Below are 10,124 nucleotides of genomic sequence, written 5' to 3'. Positions count from 1 at the left end.
TTCCGAGCAACATTCGACTTTGCTTATTGGCATAGTCTCCTTGAAGAGTAATCGATTCGTCAATGATATCCACAGTGCGTCAATTGGGTCCCGGATCCTGATAAACAGGGTTACCAACTATATACGAATGCATTATTTATTGTGAGTTTTTTGGGGTAACCAACTGTCCGAAAGTTTTGATTATCACCCCGTTTTTACTATTAACCCCGAAATTTGATTCACTTAGTTTACTGTGTACAAGTTTTAGATTTCATCATTGTTTGACAAATAATACAGAAATCAGGAGGGTCTGTCAACAGTCAATCTATGCAATCTATTCACTAGACCGATAATTTATTGATTATTGATTATGATATAATAAAACCTTCCACTACTTTTAACTGCTCAATTAAATCTGCTTCTAGCTGACAAAATATCATTTGTGTAATGGCAACAAATTGCATTTTTATTTATTTTTTACATTCTTCCGTTGAACAATGCTTCTATTTTCGATGTCCTCTTCAAAAGAAAACAAAAAAGTTATGTTTTATGTGTGATTTTTCAACGACTTACGACGACTTAAATACGTACTTAGTGCCCTCGGCGCTTCAGAACAGAAAAAAATTATTCGCACTTGATTCGGCGATTCCATGGATATAGAAAGAGAGTGAGACATATGCTTTTGGTTATTATCATTACTCCTCCGGATATAGATAAATCAGACTATCGGATTAATATATCGTTTGTTCTGTGTTTTATCTTTCATTAGCTCGGGATGCGCGTGAACTAAATTTGGTTCCTGGGCAGGGACGTCCTTCATCTTTTGTCTTTCATAATTCTATTTCTTAAACCTGTCGATTAGCTCCTAATTTACGATGTATCATGAAAATGGTTTGTTAAATAGCAGGTATTTAAAAAAAACAATAAGGCTGGTATAAAAGAACTACCTCGTTGAACTTAGTTGTGTACAAAAAAAACCCAATTTAATGCGATTGTTCCAGCCATTTGAATTGGATATTTTCCCTGTTTTCTCTTTTTAAAAAAATCTGCGTTTTGTGTGTACTCAAGTTGGATTATCCCTTAGAAAATCCCATGTATGTCTCTGTCTCTTTCTATGTCATTGTAATCAATGTATGAAACGTTAGCATAACTATGTGTTGTTGTAAAATACTTATATATGATGTGAAGTGTGTGTAACTGTATTTGTTGCTGAAAAAAATTTTTATTTCAGGGCCGTTTTCAGTCGGCCACTATTTAATGAAACCTCTTGCGATCGTTCGACAACTATATGATCTCATAGATTTTTTCATTTTTCCAATATAAAATACTATGATGACTTGGAGTGAAAACAGCGAGAACAAAAAAAAACTTCTACTTAAGCAATCTTCAAAGTACTTTCCAGAAAACACGAATTGCCACATGACACTTCAAAAGACTTCTACTTCAAACTCATTTGACATTTTTCTGATACTAGGCTCCTGCTCAATTGATAGATGGTAGAAACCTCAATGGCGATGTATGTATGTATGTTATAAACTTTAACATTGTACAGTGCTGACTACTAATGCTCGTAGTTGCTTTTCCGAAAACACAAACAAAAAAAAACTATTCGTATGGAACTTTTCTCGGTATGTAAAATGACATCATTCCATACAATTTTGTTTTCTTGCTTATTTATTCTAAGTGGAGTCATATATTTAGCTCAATATTTCAATACATGGTTATGTAGCAGATTTTTATCGCTCCTATCGAGAAGATCCGAAGAAACTGCTTCTAGGAGCGATAGCAATGGAGTTGAATAACACTTTTCCTATTCCTAATAATTCCTAGTTTATAATTCCGGGTAAAAAGTAATAGAAGATGGAATGTATTACGTCTGCCTTTCATTACCTTGTATTATACATCATGTAGAGAACTGCGTTAGCTCACTGAATACGAGGAAGAAGTACCGCTGTTTCGCAAATTTATGCTATCTCTTCGGTTTGAAATATTTCGGTCCTGCATTCTTTGTAGCCCGCCAGTCCACATCTCTCTTTTAACCAATAATCGGTTCAATAAGGTGGTACTTTGGATAACGTCTGTTTCGGCTTTCTTGAGGGATTTTTCGGAACTTCATGCTAGACTGGACTTCTAGTATTAATCAACTGGTCAATCGCTTCATGTCTTAGAGCTCTTCATTCGTTATTGGCTCTTTTGGTCTTTGTAAAAATATCTGAGGATCCGAACCATATTTTATTTTGAGAATTTCAAAATATTTCATTCTTTTTAAAGACGTATTATTTATGTAAAATTACCTTTAAAACAACATTTATATATTTTTCATGTTAAAGTAATCGAATAGGTTTGTGAATATGACTGTAAAATTAATAAAAATATATGGACTTGTTCGGGAAACTATGGATTTATTTGTCTGAAAAAGCTCCATATGCATCTAATATCATCGTAATAAAGGGTGTGTCACATCAAATTGCATCACGGAAAAAACGCTGTAGAAATTTAATTTTTAGGAATTATATCTTCAGCTTTCGCTTATAATCAGATAAGAGTGTATAGATCACGTTGGCCATGCTTCACTGTCAATTTTTTGTAAATTTGGAAAAATGTCGTCGAACGAAAAAGAGCGTCGTGAATTAATCCTGTGCACTCATTTCGAGAATCCGGAGTTGTCACATCGGGACATCGGTAAGATGCTGGGAATCGTCCAATCCACGGTCAGCAGAGTACTAAAACGATACTTCGAGAACCTAACCATCGACCGGAAGGTGAAGAACAACAAAAATGGATGCTCCGTCAGTGAAAAAGATCACAAGCGCGTAGTTAAGCAGTTTAGACGTGATCCGAGAAGTTCGGTCCAAGATGTCGCCAATAAGCTGAATTTGTCAAGTTCATTCGTCCAGCGGCCCAAGCAGCGGGAAAGCCTGCGTACATACAAGGTTCAGAAGACTCCTAACCGCGACGAAAGGCAAAACATGGTGGGGAAGACGCGAGCCCGGAAGCTGTACACCGAAATGCTGACGAAGCCGCATTGCCTGGTAATGGACGACGAAACCTACGTCAAAGCGGACTTTCGTCAGCTGCCGGGCCTGTTGTTCTTCTCCGCAGAGGACAAATTCAGCGTTCCGGAGGAGATTCGCAAGCAGAAACTATCCAAGTTTGCCAAAAAGTACATGGTGTGGCAAGCGATCTGCTCTTGCGGAAAGCGGAGCGCCCCCTTCGTGATGACCGGCACGGTAAACGGGCAGGTTTACCTTAAGGAGTGCCTACAGAAGCGCTTACTACCACTATTGAAGCAGCACGAGGGTCCGACCATCTTCTGGCCGGATCTCGCTTCGTGCCACTATTCAAAGGACGTGTTGGAGTGGTACGAAGCCAACGGGGTCACCTTCGTGCCAAAGGAAATGAACCCGCGCCGGAGCTTCGCCCAATAGAGAAATATTGGGCGATTATGAAGCTGGCCCTCCGGAAGAACCCAAAAGTTGTCAAATCGGAGGCGGACTTCAAGAGAAAATGGATTTCTGTTAAAAAAAACTACAACCTGACGTTGTACAGAACCTTATGGACGGGGTGAAGAGGAAGGTGCGAGCATACGGGCTTGGGCTCGAAGTATGAATAAAAAGAAAATGCCAAAAGTTGTTTAATAGTTTTTATTTTACTGTCTAAAATTTTCAAAAGGATCTGGGCGAATTTCTACAGCGTTTTTTCCGTGATGCAATTTGATGTGACACACCCTTTATCTATGGAATTTCATCGTTGGAAGATGTGCATCAAAAATTTAGAAAATTCCAAAGATCCAAAATACAAAAATACAAAAAAACAAAAATACAAAAATACAAAAATACAAAAATACAAAAATACAAAAATACAAAAATACAAAAATACAAAAATACAAAAATACAAAAATACAAAAATACAAAAATACAAAAATACAAAAATACAAAAATACAAAAATACAAAAATACAAAAATACAAAAATACAAAAATACAAAAATACAAAAATACAAAAATACAAAAATACAAAAATACAAAAATACAAAAATACAAAAATACAAAAATACAAAAATACAAAAATACAAAAATACAAAAATACAAAAATACAAAAATACAAAAATACAAAAATACAAAAATACAAAAATACAAAAATACAAAAATACAAAAATACAAAAATACAAAAATACAAAAATACAAAAATACAAAAATACAAAAATACAAAAATACAAAAATACAAAAATACAAAAATACAAAAATACAAAAATACAAAAATACAAAAATACAAAAATACAAAAATACAAAAATACAAAAATACAAAAATACAAAAATACAAAAATACAAAAATACAAAAATACAAAAATACAAAAATACAAAAATACAAAAATACAAAAATACAAAAATACAAAAATACAAAAATACAAAAATACAAAAATACAAAAATACAAAAATACAAAAATACAAAAATACAAAAATACAAAAATACAAAAATACAAAAATACAAAAATACAAAAATACAAAAATACAAAAATACAAAAATACAAAAATACAAAAATACAAAAATACAAAAATACAAAAATACAAAAATACAAAAATACAAAAATACAAAAATACAAAAATACAAAAATACAAAAATACAAAAATACAAAAATACAAAAATACAAAAATACAAAAATACAAAAATACAAAAATACAAAAATACAAAAATACAAAAATACAAAAATACAAAAATACAAAAATACAAAAATACAAAAATACAAAAATACAAAAATACAAAAATACAAAAATACAAAAATACAAAAATACAAAAATACAAAAATACAAAAATACAAAAATACAAAAATACAAAAATACAAAAATACAAAAATACAAAAATACAAAAATACAAAAATACAAAAATACAAAAATACAAAAATACAAAAATACAAAAATACAAAAATACAAAAATACAAAAATACAAAAATACAAAAATACAAAAATACAAAAATACAAAAATACAAAAATACAAAAATACAAAAATACAAAAATACAAAAATACAAAAATACAAAAATACAAAAATACAAAAATACAAAAATACAAAAATACAAAAATACAAAAATACAAAAATACAAAAATACAAAAATACAAAAATACAAAAATACAAAAATACAAAAATACAAAAATACAAAAATACAAAAATACAAAAATACAAAAATACAAAAATACAAAAATACAAAAATACAAAAATACAAAAATACAAAAATACAAAAATACAAAAATACAAAAATACAAAAATACAAAAATACAAAAATACAAAAATACAAAAATACAAAAATACAAAAATACAAAAATACAAAAATACAAAAATACAAAAATACAAAAATACAAAAATACAAAAATACAAAAATACAAAAATACAAAAATACAAAAATACAAAAATACAAAAATACAAAAATACAAAAATACAAAAATACAAAAATACAAAAATACAAAAATACAAAAATACAAAAATACAAAAATACAAAAATACAAAAATACAAAAATACAAAAATACAAAAATACAAAAATACAAAAATACAAAAATACAAAAATACAAAAATACAAAAATACAAAAATACAAAAATACAAAAATACAAAAATACAAAAATACAAAAATACAAAAATACAAAAATACAAAAATACAAAAATACAAAAATACAAAAATACAAAAATACAAAAATACAAAAATACAAAAATACAAAAATACAAAAATACAAAAATACAAAAATACAAAATAAAATAAAATCCTAGAATCAAGCCAAACCTTAATATATATTGTGAAATTTTAATGCTGAACAATTTTACTTTGGTTCCAGTTTTATGTTTTCACATTTGTACATATTTTACATTAATGTGTACCAAGATAAGTTAGTTATCTACAGGTCGGAAATCGTAGACTTTCGGAATTTCAAAATTTCGATCTCCAGAAAACTTCCAGTACCGGATTACACAAAAACTTCCAACTTACTTAAATTTCTCTATCACCAATAATAATATTACTTTTTTAAACACACTCGCTTCAACGAGCGCCATTATTTTACGTGGTTTTAGTCGAGCTCTTTCCCTGCTGAAGTTCAATTATAAATAGTGGTACTTCTTCGTGCGGTATTATTACTGTAAACTTCTATTGGTCCCACTGAAGGATCGTCGTCTCAAACGTCTCTAGAATCATATTCACTAGTTGTATGTTAAATGTTGTCAATGTTGTAAATAGCAACAATAGAGTGTTCATATCCAATCAACAAAGTCAGTAATAACAAAATATTAGAAAAGCATTCTATTTCACTTCGCTTAAAATTTATTGTAGCTGGTTTTGATTTGATCTATGTTACTTTTCCAAGTAGTTATACCTATGCTTGTATCGAGAAAAAAAACAAGATCCACATAATACCACTTTGTCCACTCAATCCCGTCCAGTTTACCCAATCAATTGAACATAGAATACCAGCTTAGAGCTAGGAAAAAACATAGCACTGGATTCTTCTACAGATATTCGGTATCGTCACTGCTCGACACCAGAAATATGTCACTTGTACAGCAAACCGAGCGGTAACGATACTGGCCAACACAATAATTGTTTCTCAGAAACGTCAAATCAATTCTTTCACGAATGTTTCTCCTCCCAAGAGGAAAATTATTTACCAGTTCATGTAACCCTTCGTTTGTTCATGCTTCGTTTTGTTAGAAAGTTCCGTTCTTTGTTACTTTTGCTCCGAACCACTCTGCTTCCTTCTCATTTTACAATTTTTCTATTTCTCATTCAAAGACTGCCTATCTCTCTCTCTATCTAATTATAACTTTGGTTAGTTTTTTGACTAGGATTTGGTTTTTCTTCATTTCGTTCGTTTGTTTTCCCCCTGTTAGTCCTAAGCCGTTACTATTCTCTAGTTCTAGTGTAAACTCTCCGGTTCTCAGTTGATTGAGTGTTTTCTTTTTATTCTCTAGATGATAGGGTTACGTTTTTTTTTCTTTCATACGGTATTTCACCTAGTTGAGAGTTCGAGTTTGGAGATGTGCTATCCGCGTGTGTTTCATCCGCAAACACAGTTCACAATAGCGACGTAGTGACGAAGGTGGTTGATCCTGTAGAAGGCTTGATTGTGTGATATTGTGTACAAGTGTGCCGCCAGTTCGGGGGCAGCTCGTTGTTCTGAAGAATCGATTCATGCAATTCCGATGATGTCCTCATATCAATATTATCAACATTTTTCACGTAACAGAAAAATTTACGGTCTGCTTTTTAGGAGCTATACTATCCCTATTTTTTTTGGTCTTGTAAGATTAAATTTAATGTTGTTGTTCAGCAATTTCCTGAAAAGCAGATCTAACCGAAGAAACTTGTTCTGATTTTACTCAGACCTGGTCTGAATTTTAAGTTTTTTGCTACCTATTTAAACCCGTTTCTTATTTCGCCTCTAGAGAGCACAATTTTTCATTAATGTATACCTAACAAAAATGGACTAATTTTGGATGGCGATAAAAAAAACTAAAAAGAATAATTATTGAATTATTCTTTTTGGTTTTTTTTCCTAAATCCTTCGTATATCACGCCTTGTACAAAAATGCTTCGACGCCCTGCCGTGGTATTCCGCGTATTACGTGGAATTCGACCGACGCTTTCGCATAAAAATGTCCATTTTGATCAGGTACTTCTTCACCGTTCGATCGGTTGCTCCTTCCGGTCCGAGGTGCGGAATGATGAGGCCACCTTGCTCTCAGTCTTTCTTCTAAGCTTCTGCTACACTTTACGGTGACTCAGCACTGTCAGGCGGTCGGAACCAAACTTCCTCTCGACGAGTTGTTATTTTTTCTGTACACAACAGGGTTGCTTTCATTATTGATACATAGGTAAATTCACCTCTAGGTGGCAGGGTAATCGCATAAAAAATCGCTTAATACATGCGTTAGAAGAGTCTTCAAAACTCGAATTTTTACTAATTTGCCAAAATTGTAACTTTCGCACCTGACTGATTTCGCCAGCTGATGAGGTATTTGAATGAGCTTTCTAGGGAAAACTCTAAACTGTAGTTTAAATTTCTACTGCCAAGTGGAAATAAAAAAAAAGGTTTTTGAGTGGACAAGATGAAAGACCCTAACTATTTTTTTTTTTGAAAACTGAAACTTTTCAACTCAATCATCCTTCTCCATATGACAGTCAAGACACTTCCATCCATTGAAGGAGCTGTGTGTGGAGCTGTGAAGGAGAGTGTGCGTGGTATTGTGAATAATAATCGATCAACAGAGCTCACTCTCACATTCAAACAAAAATACATTTTTTGTTCAAGAAGTAAAAGCACTGTAGCCTTTTTTGATATCGTATTTTTTATATTTGTTCTTAGTTTCACTTGTAGAATACTGAAAAAAGTGTTTTGCATAAAGAAACATTAACATCTATTTGATTTGAAAAATAAGTGACAAAACATTCTCAATTTTGGCATTCTGGCTCTAGAAAAGAAAAATTCAAGTAAAATATAAGCATTTTAATAATTAATGTGCTCTTTTTTGCCTCCAGGCCCTGTTGCGGGTGCCTTCCGCTCACCACCGGGCGCGCTCCAGTGAAGAGAAAGAAATACATGGTTCCCTTAGCTGTATCCTTTGGGTTGTTGTCCTGCTAAAACTCCAACTTCAAGGCACGTTTGGATCAGCGATGCGTCAAGATTTTCCCGCAGAATGTTGATATAGTGACTTGTCGTCATTGTCCTGTCGTTTTTCACGAGGCTTCCAACTCCATCCCTCGAAAACACCCCCAGACTATCACATTTCCTCCTCCATGATTCACCATACCTTGGATGTGGCGCTCCTGAAACCCCTCACCCGATCTGCGTCACACACGAATCCACCGCTTTCGGTTAAACAGCTCGAATTTTTATTCTTCCGTCCAAACAATCGTTTTTCCAAGACTCTAAGGGCTTATCAGTATAAAGGGTGGAACGACCAAAAAGTGCTAAGACAAAATAATGTTTAGAGTATGTTTATTCTTAATTTAAAAATTCATGTTTTTTTTTTCTTTTTGAAGTTCATACATTACATTATCAAAAAAATATATATTCAGTTAGTTCTTCTGCGGCGAAAAAATGAATCCTCGAGCCTTCATTTTCACATGCTGCTTGGATTTTGTACAGTCAATTTGTAGACCTTCTCAGCTACTGCACGCCAGTTCGCCTTGAATTGCCCAGTATTGTTCGATCCGGCGAAGTTCTGGGGTGTTGGGCGGGTTCTTATTCTTCGGCACGAATTGGACGTTGTTGGTCGCATGCTACTCCAGGGCCTTACTGCCGTAGTGGCAAATCCGGCCACAACAGTACGGAAACCGTGTGCTGCTGCAGGAACGACAGGTGTCGTTTTTGGAGGCACTCTTTGACGCAAACTTCCTGGTTGATGGTGCCGGTTGTTACCAAAAAGCTGATTCTTCTCTCCACACGAGCATATCGCCTGCCAAATCAGATATTTCTTTGCGAATTTCGACAGTTTAATGTTTTTAAATATTTGACACCTTGCCCCTTCCCATCGACGTGTAGAATTCTTGTCACGGAAGCTTTGGTTTTGGCGTATGTCTCGTCATCCATAATGATACAGTCGAATTTGGTCCACATCGTCGTGTACAACTTCCGTGTCCTCATTTTGGCCGATTTATTTTGCTTTTAGTCGCGGTTTGGGGTCTTTACCTTTTTGTACGTTGACAGCCCAGCTCATTTCTTGGCGCGTTGCACCGTGGTGTGGGACATTCCGACTTTATCTGCCACATCCCGAATCGATAAGTTTGGATTCCTTGTGTATGTCCTCTTCACCGCTTTGGTTGTCTGTTCGACCGTCGGAATGCGGTTTCCTCCACTTCCAGGCTTCCGAGTTATGGTCAACCTCTCCTCAAACACTTCACTTCAGACATCGTCGTTTGAGGGAAATTGAGCTTTTTCGCTAACTGATTATGCGTCAAAAGCGGAAATTCTTGATGTGCGTGCCGAATTCTTAAACGCCGTTTTTCTTGCGTGGAAGCCATTTTGACAACTGAAGAGCGTGCGCCGAACACATAGTAGGCACATCATTCTACACACAAAAATAGGGGTTCCCATTTTTTTTTCAAATGATCGATTATGGGATTAATGCTACGTTGATGTTAAGCACTTTTTGGTCGTTCCACCCT

The 10,124-nt window shown here is 33.6% G+C and overlaps 1 protein-coding gene across 14 annotated transcripts in view; it reads left to right on the top strand.

Moving 5' to 3' along the window:
* Positions 1-10,124, top strand: part of LOC129779662 (RIMS-binding protein 2) — a 196,369-nt gene that overhangs the window by 171,936 nt on the left and 14,309 nt on the right. The gene's annotated exons all lie outside the window — the stretch shown is intronic.

Source organism: Toxorhynchites rutilus, chromosome 3, assembly GCF_029784135.1.
Source record: "Toxorhynchites rutilus septentrionalis strain SRP chromosome 3, ASM2978413v1, whole genome shotgun sequence".
NCBI lineage: Eukaryota > Metazoa > Arthropoda > Insecta > Diptera > Culicidae > Toxorhynchites > Toxorhynchites rutilus.
Note: the sequence above shows the minus strand (reverse complement) of the source record. Positions and strands in the feature narration are given on the sequence as shown.